We start from the raw sequence: 18,798 nt of genomic DNA, 5'->3' as shown, positions 1-18,798 counted from the left end.
AGTCGAGGCGTTAAAGACGTTTCTAAAGACCTTATTTTTGTCTGCGTGACGCACATCTGCTCGAGCAGCAACTTGCAACTCTCGCCTTGACTCCAGTTTTGGGGATTTTTCAGCAGTCTGAAAATCAGGCCGTGCGTTCCTCACACCCAAACAAATTGACTATCTATAATCTTTTAAAATGGCAAAACTTCAAATGCAAACCACCCCTCTGTTTGGAAGGGGAAAAAAGTTAGATAATATTGGCGGTAGCTTTGAAGTCTCTTTTCTTCAGACTGCTGCACTTGATCTGTCCACTATGTAGATAAGCAACCAGATCTGTAATGAAAATAGAAAGCTTTATATATTGAGAATAAAAAAGGGTTTAAAAGCCGGTAAAGTTGAGAAGCTTAAGACAATACTGCCGTTTGATTTTGTGAGTTTGTCTGTTTCACGGGCCAAACATTGTCTCTCGGCTATGCACGCACAGAAACTGGAGACTCCACGCGGTGCCAGTTACGCTCGAGTCAGAAGGCAGCTTTAACCCACTGTTCTGATTTACCACAGGCTGGGAGCCGCTGAACCAGGCAAGACCTGCGAATTGGTGGGCAAGAGAAACATAAGCAGCGAACCATAATATAAGTGGGCAAAGCTCTTTTCTGCCTCGTGACTGAAATAGAATTTTGTACTTAATGTCACAGCCCACATCTCTGGGCATCGAAAGGCAGCCATTTTGTGCCCCCACTCCCACCCCCAGTGTGAGCATCAAGCGGCTTAAAGCTGGATTTACACGGAAATAGAAAGCCTTATTTTTACAACTCTATTTTAACCATTCTTTTTACTGCAAGAACGGAGAGCAAAAAAAGTCATGAGCTCTTTACCATGCAGGATTAGCATGAGGACTTTTCTTTACCCGTGAAAATCCAGCCTAAGAAAGCTAGAAACTAGCAGGCAGTGGAAACTAACCAGGTTTACTACAGCTAATAAACCTGCTTTACCAGCTTTGGTCCCAGTTATTTAACAGAGTACTATTGTGCTATATCTATGGGAGCCAATCTCCCACTACTTGCTGAGGTGTCAAAATTATTTTGTTTTCCGCCCTTTGGGAAGGCTGCATGACTGCACTGCTCAGGGATTAGATTTCTAGGAGGTAAATTGAATTGGCAAACAACAGAGGTGACAAGGATTTGCTTTGGCACGTCATTGATGTCTATAGCACCAGAAATGGATCTTTACATGATCTCTTATGAATCTTTTATCTTATCGACCCAAAGAAGTCTTGACAAGCTTGAAGTTCCCTTACATAAGTCAGATTTGTCAGAAACATCCGCTTGGATTCAAGGATGATCTGATTTAGATTTTGAAGGTCAAGGGTCACTGTGAAATCACAAAACATGCCATAATTCAAGAATTCACGCGCTAGTTAGTTTCACACAAACGTCTAATAGGATAAAATGATGAAGTCGTGGTATTTTATATCCAAAAGGTCAAAGGTCATTTTAACTTTGACATCATAATGTTCTGCAAAATCACTTCTCTGGCCACGACAGAGGGCCTCCTGTTCCTCTGGTTGTCCACCACAAGCTCATTGGTTTTGCTGATTTTGAGCTGATTATCTTTGCAACATGTGATAAAGCTTTGTATCAGTCCTCTGTGCTCCTGTAAAAATACTCTCAAGTGAAGACAGCATGTTTCTCACTGGAAAATATTCACTGGAATCACATGTCAGTATAGTGATAACTTCCATTTCACCAAAAAAACACTTAATATCTTTTATTACATTCCTTAAAAGTCTTCATTACAAATATAACACGAGTCTGGACAGACATGGTGTAAACTGCAGTTTGTCTGGTTGGCACTGGCAGACAACCACAAGGCAGTGTGTCTATTTTTTTGTTGCTTTGGTGTCTTCCTGGCTGCAGAGTAGACTCTCAGCATTATCCTTTCCCTTATTCTCTTTGTAAATGGTAGGAGTCGTCTCATACCTTAGATTTATAATACCTTTACAGATTGGTACGGTTCAGCAGCCAAAACGAAGGTAACAGCTGAGCAAATGAGGAACATAAAGTACACTGAAAACACTTCTGGCAGCTCTGCTGCACTGTTATACTAGGTGCTTTTTCCTTGGATATTTCGGGAAGAGGAGTCATTTTTCATTGGTGGATGGCTGTCACACTGGTGCCAGAAAGGCGGCTCAGTAGCATTCTGTTTTGATGCTCCCTTACTCCAGATGGCAATAACATAGTTGTGTCTGATTAAATTGCACTGTAACACATTTTAAGACAGGGGCCAATAAAGGCTGGTAATTAATAGCTGACAGTCTCGGTTTTGGCCGCATCTTTACAGTGCTGAATCCATATTACATTGTGCAGAAACAAAGCTAACCTAAGCACTGGGCACACAGTGAAATGCAAAGTATGGTTTGCCCCTGCACTACATACTGTACATACACACCACGCCTTTGAGGTTTGCCGAACTACACGATGTAGTGTGCGTGATACACATTTACAGCTTTCGGGAAAGAAGCAGGCGTGTGGTTTTGAAGTTGAGGCAAAGTCTGCAGAGACAAGACGCAAACCTGAAAGAGCTGGATTACAGTTCTTTGCGAAATTGTTCATATCGTCACATCAAAATGCGATATACACAGTTTGTTAGAGCAGATAAGCTACTACCAGACTTTGAAGACAACCCCAACTGGAATTAGTCCCATTTACTACCTCCCGCCTGTGTAGTTTGGAATGGGTCCCATTACCTGCATTGGTTGTTGCTCATAGTTTAAAATTGTGTCTAATTTGTAAATTAATGTGGCTAGAAGTTTGTAATTATTTCTCCTTTCTTGTTAAATGTGATAGTGCCATAGCCTGCGGTTTGGGCCCACTTCCAAACAGTTACAGTATGGAGCGTCTAATAAGTTTGGAGCCAGTCCCACTGGACATTTGTATGCAGTTGGGCTTCATGAGGAGCCCAACCGTATGCAGTTGGGCTCCTCTCTCTGTAACACAGTGTGTTTGATACAGAGGAAGAGAGGGAAGAAATGTGTGTGCTTTGCAGTTGTGCACGGGGTCACCCAAGGGAAGCTTGGTAAACTACCGCGACTTATAATCCACATTTTATTCCACATTCCCTCTCTCAAACACAAACTCTCAAACTTGCAGACATACAAAACACTGACATAGGTTTATGCTTAGACTCACAGTTTTGCCTATGAAACACACACACACACACACACACACACTTCAACACAAACACTGTTAGAAATTAACTGACCTGCCATTCACCCTAAACATAGTGTGCTTGCAGTTTTTCTTTTCCCCTTTCTCTTTCTCCCCCTTCCCTCCATATTTTCTCTTCATCCTGTCCTCGACTCTCCCCTCCTCCTGCAACGTTTTCCACCTGACACAAACTTTTCTCTTTCTCTTTCCTATATTGTACCTTCCCCTCAGTCCTTTCTCATTTCTTCCCCCTCTGTTCATTGCAGCTTCTTTCCCTTCATTTTTCTTTACGCTCCTTCCCTGCAGTTTTACTACATTTTCAGTTCAGTTGATGTGGTCTGTGTGTGTGTGTGTGTGTGTGTGTGTTCAAGCATGCACGCACATGTGCTTGCGTGCGCATAATTTGTGTAAATCAATGGAAAATTGCAAATCTGCGACAAACACCAGCCAAAAAAACAACACCACTCTGAGCTGTCAACATCTCTCACCCAATCAGAAACCCTGTGGCGCCAATTATATGGACCCTGATTGGCTGACACAGCAGGATGCAGCTCGATTGTGTGTGCATGTTTGCGTGTGTGCGTGGGTAAGTGGCAGTTTGATGATTCAGCAGGGTTCCCAACCTTCTACAGGGAAGTCCCGAGTAAGAGAACAATTACCCAATCAGCATCTCGGCATCCAGCACAGTAGGTCAATCAAATGCCAACAAGGGCTTTGAATGGTAATGATTCATGTATTGATTACTCTTATATATACACACAAATACTCGCATACGCACGCCAAACTCTCACTTCTTTTTATATACATGAGCTGCAGAGAGGGGAGGAACTTTCTCTCTAATGACTCTGTGGTTGAAGCCTGTAAGTACCTGGCATGTTTGATCATCGCGGCCCCTCTCAAGCATAATGAATCACAAACCGCACCGCAACACACACGAGCGGCACAGCAGTGCGACACGCTAACAATAGCAAAACAACACGGGGCTGGAATGAGGCTGCAGGGGTAAAACAGGCGTCCCTGGAGTCTGTTGATCATTTCGCGGTGCGTTCAAGGCCACTCTCTGCTGCTGCGCCTTCGGAGTTAGACTACATGCGCTGCAGACTAAGTAGAAGCCGGCTTTATCCTGACAGTCATCACCCACGCCGAGCTCTGCAGCGTGATTCAGCTCGCCATCCACAACCTATCGCAAATGTTGTGAATGGTTGTAAATGCACACCTGTATATTTTCAGTAATTGTAGTGGGGATTTTGGCCGCTACTTAGAAACTTGCTGTTATAGGTTTTTAGCCTGCAGGCTTTTTCAAAAAAAAAAAAAAGGCCTCAAATCAGCAACAAAATCTAGTCCCGCCTTTTTTCCCACCTGCTGCCTTTCCTGCCTCTTGAGCATGTGGCAGTTTTGACAGCAAGTCTTACTTTAAAATCTGTAAGTCGGGGCGTGAACCGTGTTGATCCTGGTGTTCAAATTGGATTCACTAGATAAAATATATTGCATGTGTGCGCACATACGTGACTAATAAGTATGTTTTGCTGCCAAATAGTAAACTGTTTCAGTTTTAAGGTGCCAAGCGGGTGGGATCTGCCTCATTACAGCGACACTCGAGTGCCAGAATGTGTAGACAATCACAGGGAAATAATATAATCTGTCGAAGATCAGTCAGTGGAGCTGTCTGGCGGCCTGTCACTTTCTGAATTGTCTTGGTGTGATAAATACGGCCTCTGTGCTCCTTCAAGCAGCTTAGAACAAACATTCATTTCATTTTGGATTTGAGGCATGTGGCTGCTTTCATCTTGTAGACAGGAAGTCAGAGTCGGCTGCGGGACACTTGGCCAAGGCTCATTGTAGTTGCTGGGCATTTTTGGGGGGGGGGGTTGAACATACGACCCTCTGGTTAGCCTTCACAGACTGTCACTGAACCCTCCGGGGTGCCCTGCTCAGACACTAATGATCATTCGGCACGTGGTATTTCTGATCAAAGTCGGGTGTCTATGTATGCAGCTCCCTGCCTTCTTTTTCCTCTCGTCTCCCAGCATGAGTGCGTGTCGTTGAAAAATCTTAAATTATCCAAAATGAAGGCCTTGAAGTATTGAAATGTCTTAAGTCATCTTATTAGAGGTATTAATTTTTCACCACGCAGCGACAGCGTTCCTTTGGCCGCCTTAGATGACTGTGCAACAGTGGTGCAAAATGCAAAGCGTGCTCCGTTATATTTCTTTTCCACTTTATTAAAGGCAATTGCGCTGCTCGTCCCTTAACATTTGCTTCCTGCTGTCCTTTTTCTTCCGCTGCTCATTTATAGCTCCAGCAATATCATTAGCCATCCCCAATCAGAAATAAGCCGGCTGTGCTCGCTTTGTGTCTTTTTAAATTTGTCTTAAATCAATTTCCAGCCCTAAAAAAGTCTTTAATTTCTTCAAATCTGCCGATAGCTCAGCCTCCCAGCTCTCCCTCGCTCCTCTCTCCCTCCCTCTCCTCTGCTCTTCATGCCTCTCCTCCTCTCTTTTCTTGCGTTCCCGTCCTGCTTTTTCCCACTTGTGCCTCTCTTCTTCTCTCTAATCCCCCTCTCCCAGTCAGCTCTCACAAAGCCCTTCTCTTGCCGCTCCCCTGCTCATCTCTCGCTCTCCCTCTCTCTCCAACTCATCTGTCTCTCCCGTCTCTTCCTCCCTCACCCCACCCCGTCTCTCTCCCCCTCTCTCTCGCTCTCTTGCTCCCCCCATCCATCCCTCCGTCTGTCTCCAGCGGTTGCCGTGGTTACAGTTTGTTCTGCTCATCAGGCGCCTGCTGTGCCTAAACAGACTGTCAACAGTTTAATTACTCATCCTCTCATCCCTCCATCTTTCTTTACTTCTGTCCTCCGTCGTCGCTTGTTGCTTTCCACCTCAGACTGCCAGCCTTTCAATTAGTCACTCCTCTTCTCCCTGACACTGTCTCTCTCCTTTCATCATTTTCCACCTCTACCCTCTCGTCTTTCCTTCCTGTCGTTTTCACCCGTCAGCCCTCGAACTCGACACTGTTGAATCACACATCTTTTTATACCTTACTTTTTGTGTGTAACCACTTCATGTAATTTTCTTTCCCATCTGTCTCCCCCCCCCCCTCACGCTGCCCCACCAGTGTCACACCCTCATCCCTCCATCATTGCATGCCTCTATCCCTTTTCACCCCCCCCTTCCTTCCCACTGTTAAGGTCTGTAAATGGCACAAAAGTTCAAAATATCCGCCAAGATATTTTCTCACACCTAAACTATTCAGAGTCTGACATTGAATTTTCGCCATTCTCAGAAAGTTAGTTTCTCGTGCTAAAAATTTGGAATGGCGTGCACAGACCTTTAGACTTCCAGCAGTCCAATTACTTCCCTTAAATGTCATGTCAGTTTCAGTCCTTTCATTCTCTCACCTGTCCATCTTTCTTTTTGCCCATCCCTCAGCCTCAGAGGGCCTATTTTTCATCTTGTCATTGTTATCCCTCTATTCGTTTTCCCCACCATCCTTATCCACCAAGCCACCAACCATCATTCTACATCTCTCCTTCTCTCTCTCTCTCTCTCTCTCTCTCTCGTACTCCACTGGTGTATCTTCTCATCACAACCACTACGATTTTAATTACTCATCTGCTCATCGCTCTTTTATTCCATACTTCCTCCTCTTGCCCTCGCCCACACACCTCCAAACACCTTCCTCTCCTTGCTAGTCTGCTATTCCCTCCTTTGCTCTTTGTTTCTGTCCATAATCAACCAATCCATTCCTCCTTTGATCCTCCCCGTCACTGAAACCTGGTCTGTCCCATCATCATCATCATCATCATCATCCTCATCATCACGCCTCTCCATCAGGCCAGCACTTTCAACTCTTTCTCCACCATTTGACATCCATCCATCTTCACCAAGTGCCACTCTCTGTCTCGTCTCCTTCTTTCAGGGTTTAAAAAGCCCTCCTCGTCTGCTCCACTTGATTGAAAACTGGCCAAATCAGTCAGGGGTCCTAGCGTACACTCTCATCTACCTTTCTTCATCATCATTTCACTTGTCAGTCTTCATCAGTTCAGGTTAATTATCCCTCCGTCCACCCCTCCCTCCACCTATTTCACTATTGTCATGTCTTCATCACTGGGTCTCTCATCCCTTTTGATCCCATCATGACTTGCTCCCTCTACCCTTTTGAGTCTCAGTCTGTCCCTTTTTTTCCCTCTCAGCTCTTTTGCCTTTTTCTATTTTCTACCTCTTTATTTCTCCCTCCAATTGATTCACCATAGGGTGTCCCATTATTTCCTCTTCTTTTCTTCCATACACAGTCTATTCAAGCGCTTTGCTGTGTTTCTTTTTTTTTTTTTTTTCCCTCTCCCTGTATCGCTCCATTCATTTGCCAGTCTGTCCGTGTTGGCAGGGCTTGTGTTTTAAACTGTGAGCGTTCCATCTGTTCATGCATCTCCCTTACCGTAGCCTACAGAATGACAGGCAACCTTTTTGTAACGAGTCACTCGGAGCGTTAGCAAGCTAAGAGGGAAAATTAATTTCTTTCTGCCTCCAGTTTCGGTCCCCTGTTTGAACCATGTGACACCTGCTCTTAACAATGACAATGGCCAGCCAGAGCATAAAGCCAATTACGGAAATATGATTAGGTTAATGTGCACCAAAAGGCCTTTTCTGTAACATTTGAGGAAAAAAAAAAAAAAAAGATTCAGCTGTTATGTTTCAGAATTAGCGGTGCTGTTGATAAAGGCGGAGCCAAAATAGCTATAAAAGATCAACAGAGCAAGTAATGAGCTCAGTCTTGGTTATTCAAAGTCGTATTGTTCATAAGAATAGCTTCACGTGCAGTGTATTCTTTATAATTGAAACTCTTTTGTCCCAAAGTTAAATCCTCCTCAGAGGTTGTTGGGTAAAACTCTTTCCCTAAGTACTTGATGAATACTCAGTGTACCTATAGCATATCAAAGTCCTCTGTGTGCCATATTTAACTTCTGCTTTTGTCTCTAAATTGTTCATTATTAGTGTTGGTGCTCTTTTCATAGACTTTTTGAGGTCATGTAAGACTAATGTGCCCAGTGACATAACCGGTCATTCTCTACAATATAATGATGGCCATCTGTCATTTCTAATTGTTTCTTAGCCAGTCTTTTCCTCTATTTTTATCTCCTACTGTAAATCACCATTTATTTATCATTCTAGCCTCAATATGTCCCTTCGCCTTTTCCATCATTTTCAATCATCATCACTTTTTCCATCATTCTAGCCCCTCTATAACTTGTTAATTCCGGTTTATTCCCCGCTATCCTTTGACTTATCGATCCCTCCTTCTTATTTTTTTCCCAACTAAATCTCCCTCCGCGACCCTCAATCCTTTTTATTCCTCAATCCCTTCTATGCTGTCGTCCCGCTCTTCTTTATCCCTCCGTTCTGTCTGTCTCTCTATCCGTTTATATCTCCCTGTTTGCCTCTGTCCTTCCATCTGCCCTGCCATAACCCTTTCATCAGCCCAGTAGCTTTCACTCGCAGTCTCCCCTTGCCTTCCGTTTCTCATCATCATCCGTCTCTATATGCCCCTCTCTCCGCTCTCTCTTGAAGTCCATTATCACTTCTCACTCCTCCTCCTCTCCTTCCTGCCCTCTATCCGTCTGACCTCTGTTGCACCTTAACCCTCCTCTCACCCCTCACTCTCTCTCTCTCTCTCTCTCTGTTTTGGCGTCCCTTTCCTCCCTTTACTTCTTTTGCATTTTCTCTGTGTCTCTGTTTCTTTCTCATCACGCTCTTATCCTCCCATATATCCACTCAGTCGGTCTGATCTCCTGTGTCAGTGTGCCAACTGTGTGTGTGTGTGTGTGTGTGTGTGTGTGTGCACGCAGACGCAGCTTATGTAAAAAGCCTCAAACGAAGGGGGTTAGTACTGCCGATGCCACCGACTCACACGCGCACACACAGACAGACAGACACAGAGACACACACGACACGCCAGGCGAGATTACATAAAGGCGAGGTGATGAAAGCCAAACTGAGATGCACCTAGTGAGTAATCTGATACAGGACAGCTGGCTGATATACACACACACACACACACACACACACACACTCACACATACACACACTCACACACAAAGAGCAGGATTGTCAGTGCGGTAGGTGTATATAGTGCAAAATGGAGGGTCAGAGGCAGAGAGAGATTGGAACAGAGGGATGAGAAGGTAGGAAAAAATCCGGCAGGCCTATAAATAAACTGTTATCATGTGTGTCATCATGTAGGTGTGTGTGTGTGTGTGTGTGTAAGTGTGTGTGCCTCTTTCCCTGTGCAGGCTTGCATTTGCCTTTTATGTTGTTGTTGTTATGAATGCACATCTGTTCATTATTTATAGACCTGTGTGTGTGTGTGTGTGTGTGTGTGTGTGTGTGTGTGTCAGAGAACATTGAGTTCCCAGTCCAGTGAGTGCTGGTGTTCGCTGCATTGATGTGCTCAGTGATTCAGCACAAGAGAGCTAACCATGCGAATATGGATCCACCTTACTGTGCCAATATGCGCAATCATGCCAACGTGGGTGTGTGTGTGTGTGTGTGTGTGTGTGTGAAAGGCAGCATGAACATTACCTTTTCCGTCTGTGTGATTGTATAGTTCAAATCAGCTCCACATGTTATCCAGGTGTGTGTTTGTTTGTTAGTGTGTGTGTGTCTGGCACAGATCTCGCCCCAGGTGTTCCTCCTCGTGTGGGGCCAGCAGGGGGATTTGTGTGTGTGTGTGTGTGTGTGTGTGTGTGTGTGTGTGTGGGTTTGTGTATGTGTGCACGCGTGCTCAAACGTATCCTACTCCCCTCCACGGGCGCACACACACGCCCCCCCCCCTCCACATCAAAGAATGAGGATGTAGGTCAGTGTCAGAAAACCAGGGAGTTGCGGAAATTCCAATCCCACAATATCCTCTTAGGGTTCTATAGATGAAGAAAACCTGGAAAATCCCGAATTACTCGCTCAATCCCGCCACAGTATTCCGAAATAGAGACCACGGCGTGTGAGAAAAAAAAAACCCAAAGAATCCACTCCTGCTTGAAATCCTATTTCTCTCGTTTTGATATCATTTCCTCGTGGTTTTTTTTCTTCCTCTCTCTCTCTCTCTCTATCTCTCTGCGTTCAGCCCCTCTCCTCCTCCTCCTCCTCCTCCTCCTCTTTTCTCTCTCTCAATTCCGGAAATCGAGGGAGAATAGGAAAGAGAGGATCCCGGAGCAGCCGCCGCTGTCGCTCTTCACCTCCTCCTTTCTTCCTCTCCCCCTCCTCTTCTGTCCTCCTTCCCCCTCTCCCTCGTTCCCTCTCTCCTTCTTGCCCTCCTCCCGCTCATATGGCCCTGTCGCTCCTTTTTTTTGTTGTTTTGTCTCGGGGCTCTCCTCTCCTCCTCCTCTTCTTCTTTATTGCTTCATTTTTTTCCACCGTTCTCCCTCTCTCTCTCTCTCTCTCTCTCTCTCACATCCCCCTCACCTTGCCGGAGTAATTTCCAGGGTGTGTCACAAACCCGGTTATACTTTCTTTTTTTTTTTTTCTTTTTTTTCTGCAATGATCCGTCGAGTTTCCAGTGTATTTTCCCACGTACAATTAGTCATTCACTGATGACCTTGGTGAGGTGCAGAAACGGATGGAGAGATGGAGGGAAGGCTAGAAACCTGCGAAAAGAGGAGAAAGACTTAGAAGGGTTGAACTGAATGAACTGTGTGTGTGTGCATGTGCTCCATTAAAGTCTGCTTCAGTGTGTGTGTGTGAATGTGTGTGTACATGCCGCCCAAAAACATGCACACAGACGTTTGATTGAGTCCATTATCACTTTTTTTTTTCTCTCTCCTCCCTCCTCCATCTGACCTTCTGCCTCACTCTGAACCCTCTACACCCGTCTTTTTCTTTCTGTCATTCCGTCTTTGCATATGGCCTCTGTAAATCTCTCTCTCTCTCTCTCTCTCTGTCCCTCTTTCCCCCCCCCTTGCTCTCTCACCTGTCTGTCAAAGTGAATCAATAGTTCTGAGACCCTCTTAACGCCTCTCAGCAGGCTGCATCAGTTTGTTCTTGCACGCACACACACACACACACACACACACACACACACACACACACATGGTGGTGCGGGGTTTTCACACATGCTCGCACACTACGACACACACACACACACACACACATCCACTAAGTAGTCATGCAGTGATACTCTCTCACAAGCACACCCAGCATCTGTCTCTCGCTCTCTCTCCCTCCTCTCTCTGTTTCTCTCTAGCTCTCTGTCGCACACACACACACACACACACACACACACACACACACACATGCGTAGCCCGATGAAACAACTGAGCTATTGATCAGTGCCATGAATGTCAGACAGTTCGAACGCCCCTCCACCCTTGCAGCCTGTCAATCAAACTCCGAAAGCCAACACCTTTAAGAAGACAATCTCATTAACTGACCCAAAAGCTGCACTCTGTGTGCGTGTGTGTGTGTGTGTGTGTGTGTGTGTGTGTGTGTGTGTGTGTGTGTGTGTGTGTGTGCGTGTTAGCTCGCCAGCCTTATACATGCAGCATCTCTGCCTGTTTTTTTTTTTCTTCTTCCAACATTGTTTAAATTTTTGTGCCTAGAATGGGAAAATCCTTGATTCTGTGTTTTCTGCCCCTCCTCCTCTGCTTGTTCTCATTTCTACTTCAAAATCTTAATGCTGCTATTTGGCATCTTTTTTTTTTTTTTTCTTTTTTCTTTAAAGTCCACCCTTCTTTAAAAAATCTCTCTCTCTCTCCCTCTCTGTCTTACCCTGGTTCTTTTTCATTCCTTATTTAAGACCTCCTTTTTTGTTTCATTTTTTTTTTTTCACGCCTCTCCACATGAAAAGGTGGAATCACTAACCTCGTTTTCCGGATCGTTCCGCCGCAACTCCCGGACCCGTCTCTATTCTCCATCTACCCGGCTCACTCTGTGTCTCAGCTCCGCGGAAAAACACCCATCTCTCTCTCGCCCTCTCGCTCTCTCTCTCTCTCTCCCTCTCTCTCTCTCTTTCTCTCACTCTCACGCTCTCTCGCTCTACCCGACGGTTGTTCCCCCGCTCGGTCTCAGCAGCTGCAGCGCTCTGTCTCTTCACTGAGGGTACGCTCACTCGTCCGTGCTCATCTCTCTCTCTCTCTCTCTCTCTCTCTCTCTCTCTCTCGCCTCCTCTGTCGCTCTCTGTCGGGCTGTAGGCTGATTAAATTTTAAGTCATGTTAATCCCGCAGAACAGGTACTGAACGGACGAGGGGACATGACAAAGAAGAAGGAAGAGAGTGAAAATAACAGAATGGTGTTGGGCGGGGGGGGCTTGTATTTTTCGAAATCCCTCCTTCCTTTAGGGAGGTTTTCTCATTTGTTTTTTTTCTCCCTCCCTCCCTCCCTCTCTCTCTCTCTCTCTCTCTCTCTCTCTCTCTCGCTCTCTCGATCTTATTTTCTTTCAGTTGCTCTGTCCCCACTCGGTCACTAGTCCTCTTCATTTATCCGTTTGTCTCCATCTTTATCCTCCTTTTTTTCTTTTTTTTTCTCCTTTTTTTTTTTTTTTTTCTGTGGCGAAGACGGTGTCTGATTCCGGTCAAGGAGGGGAGAGAGAGAGAGGAGTGCAGGCAGTGCCGAGAGAGAGAGAGAGAGAGAAAGATGAGGGAGGGGGAAAGAGGGGAAAGGAGAGTGTGTTGGGGAGAGAAAGACAGAGAGAGAGAGAGAGAGAAAGGAGTGGAAGAAATGGAGAAAGAGAAAAGCAGGAACAGGGGAGGAGGAGGAGGAGGAGGAGGAGGTGAGGAGGAGGAGGGGGGTCAGCCTGCATTGCAAAGGGAAGCTCCCAGAACCCGAAGCGACACTGAGCCAGGACAAGATGAGAGAGAGAGCGACAGCAAAGGTGGATGATTAAGGAGCAAGAGAGAGTGATTAAGAAGAGAGAGAGAGTGTGTGTGAGAGAGGAGGAGGAGGAGGAGGAGGGGGAGGGGGGGTGAGGAATCTCTAGGGGCATAAGGGAGATAAGTGGGGAGGAGAGGGGGCGAGCGAGGGATCGAGGGAGAGAGCTGGATGGAGTGATAGCGCGGCGATAGGAACAAGTGTAGCCGATACGACTTCAAATGATGGTGGAGTGCTTGATTCCCCCGTCGCGCCAATTGCTGCTGGAAATAGGCATTTAATGGAAGCCATCTGAGGGTGCGTGTCTCCCCTATCAGTGTGTGTGCGCTCGAGTGCGCGCGCGTGCCATTACCAAAGCAGAACGTATAATGTTGGGAGATATTGGCTCGCCGGAATGAAATGGTATCCCAACACACACAAATATGTGTCCACTCTGTCAACACAAGACTCTCAATACTCGCTCACGGAGCTGGAGCGTCAGAGGAGGGGAAAGGAGAGGCGCTTGTAAGAAAAAAAAAGGTGTCATCAATGGAGATTTGGTTGATGCTGCAGATGAATGGCTCGTTCACCTCTCTCGATTGCCGTCCCCTGTTCAATTTTCGTCCCTCATTCACTCTCCTGTCCCTCTCCATCTTTTATTTAAATATTTCCCAATCAGTTCTGTTCTCAGAAATTCTCCCTTTATCCCACTCCCTTTGAGGCTCCAGCTCATTCATCCCACTCCATCAGCCTTTTTTTTCATGCTTCTCCTCTTTCTTTCTTCGATTTATTGTTCTCTGCTGCTGTCTCATGCTTTTCTCTCACTCCCTAGTTGTTGTTTTTTTTTTGTTTTTTTTTTTCCTTTCTGCTGTGGCCAGTGTATTTTTAACCCAGAAAGCCAGACCTCCCTTCAAGCAAGGTCTAGCAAGGAGGAGTTTGATTCATTATGTCACCCAATCGTATCCCACTTACCGCGTTTTAGCTCTCTGGCTCGTCGGCCCCCAATTAATCAAACCAGTCGTCGCTGGCGCCCAGTCGGCTCGTCAGATGGAGTGACCTTGCAGAGTGAGATCAACAAACATGACCTGCCTCGCGCTTGATTGATGAATGGGGTCGTGGAGTCTTGTTACGGATGGAGTGGCTGGTTACATTTACACTTAAAAACGTGGCACGCTTCCTCATTTTGATTTCACGTGCCGTAACCGAGGAATGAAAAAAGTTGCCATCTCAACAGGTGACACATTTTCAAATGCAGCGTTTAAAAACATGTTTCTCTTCAAGGTGAAAACTGTGCCAGCGGAATGAGAAAATGCCATTGCTAATCAGCTCAACAATTTTTGTTGAATTACGTGCCGTTTTCATGATACTGATGGGCTGATCTGCCTTTTTCTTGCCTTGTTTCAACATTTATAGTGAAATAAGTCAAACTGGAAAATTGGACACAAGCAGGGTTATCTCATCCCTCCGGCAGTTTTTTTTTTCCCACTTTTTTTTTTTTTTTTTAACCTCTTCATCTTAGCCGGCCCCATCACTGGTTTCGTCATTATGAATGCATGCGGCGCCACCGAGCTTTGTTCAAACCCACAGTACTTTATTTGAAATTCTAATGGAGATCCCAAGGTTTCCAAAGATGTCAAACATGTCCTGATGAATTACGGGGAAATGTGTATGAAGTGATGCACAAGACCTCTAGATATATTTTTGTGTGATCTAATGGTGCTGCCATAAAACAACGGCATCTTTCATTTGAATATTTCGCTCAATGCAAGTGTGATGCAGGTTCAATGAAGCGCTGCAAGCAGCAGATGTAGAATATGTATGAGGCAGGGCCATACAATATGAAAAAGAAAAACATTCGAACTTCATGAGCTACAGGAGGGAGAATTTAAGGGAATATCATGATTGAGTACGTGACTAAATTATTTCAGTTTTTTGTTGCAATGAATTTACACCAATTTTTTTCCCCAAGCAACCAAAACTCAAGAGTTCAGACCTCAGCTTTGGTGTTTTTACCACCTTCTTTTAATCACAGACCAGCTTACCGACCCACAGTTAGAGGAATCCATGGGCCTTTTTTTCCCCCCAAATTGATGCACTGATCATTTACTCTTGTTGTCAACAGCTGGAAATCTCCTAACCTCTGTGTACAGTCTTAATGTGGCTCACCATGGTGCAGGCTAACACTTTATCAAATGGTATTTGATCAGTGAATATTATTAGGAAGCCTTATATCATCTTAAAGTAGATCTCACAGTTCGAGTGCTAAACGCACAAGTGAACCCGCTTGCAGTTCTTTCGTGTCTCACAAGCTTGTTGATCAAAGAGATTTTTTTTTTCCTTTAAGTGGATATTTAATTATGGATTAGGTAAGATGCAGCGATCTATCTTGATGGAGCCCAGGGTAAAAAAATTATACCATACAAGAAGCGTCATCGTCTTCCTCTCAGTATATATTCCATTGACATTTGTGTGGGGTGAGTTAAATTTAGAGAGTTCACACAAAAATGCTGCCAAGGGAGAAGCCTCTTGCTGAATATCCAGAATGGGTCAGACAGGAAAACAGAAAACTAGCCCTGCAAAAACATGGTAATGCAGCTGGAAACCTGTTGACAACAAAACATGAATTTTGTGAAATATTGGAATATTAATAGATGGTTGAGTACGGTGTTATTTTGCATTTTTTTTTTTTTTTTTAGTTAGAGTTAAAGCTTCACTCGCACTTTCTGTTTCTCTGTTGCGGTTGGTGTGTCATTAGGTGAGTACACTTTGTGTGTGTGTGTGTGTGTGTGTGTGTGTGTGTGTGGATGAATGAGTCACTGTGAGTTTATGAGAAGGGGGCTAAATATAGGCAACACTGAATCAACTTGCGCACATGCACACAGTTAGCGCCTGGGCATACAAGCGTGCCACACACACAATCACCAGTGTGTCAAACGCTTACACACACTGCCAGGAATATCCACTCTCATACACACACATAGCCTACACACACCCAGAGAGAGGGCCTGGAGACATGCATGTCAACATACACAATTACACACAATCCATTTGTAAGCAGCAACACACACAATGTGCACACACACACAGAGCATGATTGAACACAGGAACACACACGCCCAGAGTTTGGCATGCTCGCATGAATGCACAGTTGACACACAAACACACCATAATAACACCCAAATCAGGACATGGCCAGTGCACCCTGCAGTTACTCGCACTCCCACAAGGCCAGATGAAACATGCACATGCCCCAACACAGCACACACGCACACACTCGCTCAGCTGTAGCGCCAGGGGTAAGTGATGGGGAGGTTCAGATCAACATGTCTATTTGTCTAAATCGGACAATAATGAGAGACAAGGACACATAGAAACACACACAAACACACACAGGGAGAACGGCTCCGCCTTCTAATTTTGCTCTTGGAGCTTTTTGTACATTATGGAGCTTGTATTTATTTCCCCTGCATTAGTAATACTGGCTCCAAATGATTTCCCAGTTACTGCTGGCAGACCATTTTACCAGCCATGGGCGGTATGTAATAGACTCACAGAAATATAAATGTTGGGCCTCATTTGTCTATATTTCTGGAAATGTAAACCACTGACAAATGCGCTCAGACACATGGTGAAAATGACTTAAAGGATTTTTTACGGAGGGGAAAAAAATTAAACATGCATGTTGTATGTTTCTAAGCCGGCATTGCTCTCATTTACAGTGGAAATGGCTTTTCTGACACGCAGCAGCTAATAAAGCTTTCTGGAGAGCCATGTGACTGCACAGCTTTACAAATGGTCTCTTTACACGGAAAACACAATAGGCTGCTTGGAGGAATAAGGCATGCTTTTAATGTAGAAATACCAAGTTGGGAGGTGCAAGTGAAAAGATTGCAAATGAGATTTTCGCTGTTGATTGTTTCCCCTGGCGTAAGCTGCCTTTGCCTGGCGTTAGATCTGTGTTACCAATACTAGGATGCTCTGTCTCTCTCTGTGTGTGTGTGTGTGTGTGTGAGAGAGAGAGAAAGCAGGAGAAAACGTGCAGGCAGGCAGCCAGGCAGTAACAGTGACTTTGTGTAAATTGCTGCTGCCAGCCAGCTATTTCAGCACCACGGTCAGCACACAATAGACTGTCTTCACTTGTATCATGAAAAGAGCACACACACACCCACACATTCCAGACACACACACAGACACACTCAGCACCATATGAGCTTCACGCAGCCTTTGGAAGCAGCAGCACTGATGAATGAGTCTTAAAATCAAATGAGAGGACCTATAAATACTGTGATGTGTGGTGACTCATAAGAATATCTATAAATAATAATAATTCTACAGAATTGCAACCATGCTTGGGTTACCAAAAACAAAAAAAACATAAATAATGCAGGACCCTCTGTAATTTAGACAATTACAGCACATTCACTAAGAGTCTGTTGTTACTCGTTTGGTGTTTAGGCGCACCATAAGATTAGGACAACGGATCTTTTAAGATTAAGGGCTTATGCTGAGCTATAGCTGGTGCAACCTCTTAAGATGTATGTTTTTTTTGTTGGGTTTTTTTGGGGAGGGATTAAGTCTGGTCTTGTGTGTTGACTCAGCATTTCTATTCTGTCCTCCCCACATTGCTTTACCTCATATTTTTACCAAATAGCTAATAGCGAGGACGCACTGTCATCTTTTCATTACTGATGCAAAACTGAGCAGCTATCCAGTCTATTACCTGGACTGAGCAGTATACTGCAGACATGAGGGTCATTTGACACTTGGGATTCAAGTATTATTATTTTATGTCTCATACAGTATGCAGTAAAAGGCAAAGAGTCAAGCTGCTCTGCTTTGATCTCCAGTTAAATGTCACTCATTGAATCTTGCTTGCTAACCCTCTTAGTGCTGCAGTGGGTGTTTACCAGGTAATTGTTAGGTATATGATTGGTGTTTTTCTTTATGGAATGGAAAAGGGAAGCAGACTTAAACGACATGGGAGGAAAACTAGCAATTTTATAGTGTAGAGTCCAGGTAGCTTTAATAAACCCTTTAAAGTGGTTAGAGCCATGAGCAATTACTGTGTGAAGCCGTGCTACTTTATAGAGAGTCACCGTAATCCCTAGGAAGCAGACAATAAAACTTGAACTGTTGTGAATATAAACATTGTGTCATCAAGATTATTGGTTGAACAGATGCGGCAAGAGAAAACATGTGTCTAAAAATAAGCACAGCACTGTATAACCTAATTTCCTAGGAATTACAGTCAAATGCTGTTTTCCTGTTTAATTGCGGCAGTAATTACTCAGTAACATGCATGTCAAGCGTGCAAAAAAGACATTCTGATTTAATGTACACTGTATTTGTCAGCAACTATAATGCCACAGCATATGTTAGTGAAGAATATGTGTTAATAAAGAACCTTGTCAAACCAAACTAGACACAGAAAGTGTGTTGGAAAAGAAACACATTCGGCACTCTGGAGGCTTGTCTTGTGTTGTTTAATGTGGAATTACAGAAGCTACAGTGCAGGAGGTAGTTTCTATGGGAGTTATGATTGAAGCGAACAACTAGAGATTTCATGTTAGCAAAAGGAGAGCTCACATTACTTGTCTCCCAGCACCATGGTAAACTGTTTTTGTGCTTCATTTTGTGCATTTTCGCCCCTTAGTTACTTTGTACTTTTGTAATGCTGCGCCTTTTTGACTATTGTACCTTCAGGGGGTTATATCCTCTTGGACTGCTGGTCTTTTTTTAACACCTCAATTGATTTTTTTTTTACTGCTCCTCAGACTGC

General features: G+C 44.6%; 2 protein-coding genes across 5 annotated transcripts in view; one reads left to right on the top strand and one right to left on the bottom strand.

Annotated features, from left to right (window-relative positions):
• LOC115377095 (leucine-rich repeat and fibronectin type-III domain-containing protein 4) overlaps positions 1-10,406 on the bottom strand; it is a 39,877-nt gene extending 29,471 nt beyond the window's left edge. The window contains exon 1 of the mRNA XM_030076977.1: positions 9,761-10,406. The gene's annotated coding sequence lies outside the window, so the exon portion shown is untranslated. The remainder of the gene's footprint in view (positions 1-9,760) is intronic.
• Positions 1-18,798, top strand: part of pcxb (pyruvate carboxylase b) — a 322,918-nt gene that overhangs the window by 227,488 nt on the left and 76,632 nt on the right. The gene's annotated exons all lie outside the window — the stretch shown is intronic.

This window comes from Myripristis murdjan, chromosome 18, assembly GCF_902150065.1.
Source record: "Myripristis murdjan chromosome 18, fMyrMur1.1, whole genome shotgun sequence".
NCBI classification, from domain to species: Eukaryota; Metazoa; Chordata; class Actinopteri; order Holocentriformes; family Holocentridae; genus Myripristis; species Myripristis murdjan.
Note: the sequence above shows the minus strand (reverse complement) of the source record. Positions and strands in the feature narration are given on the sequence as shown.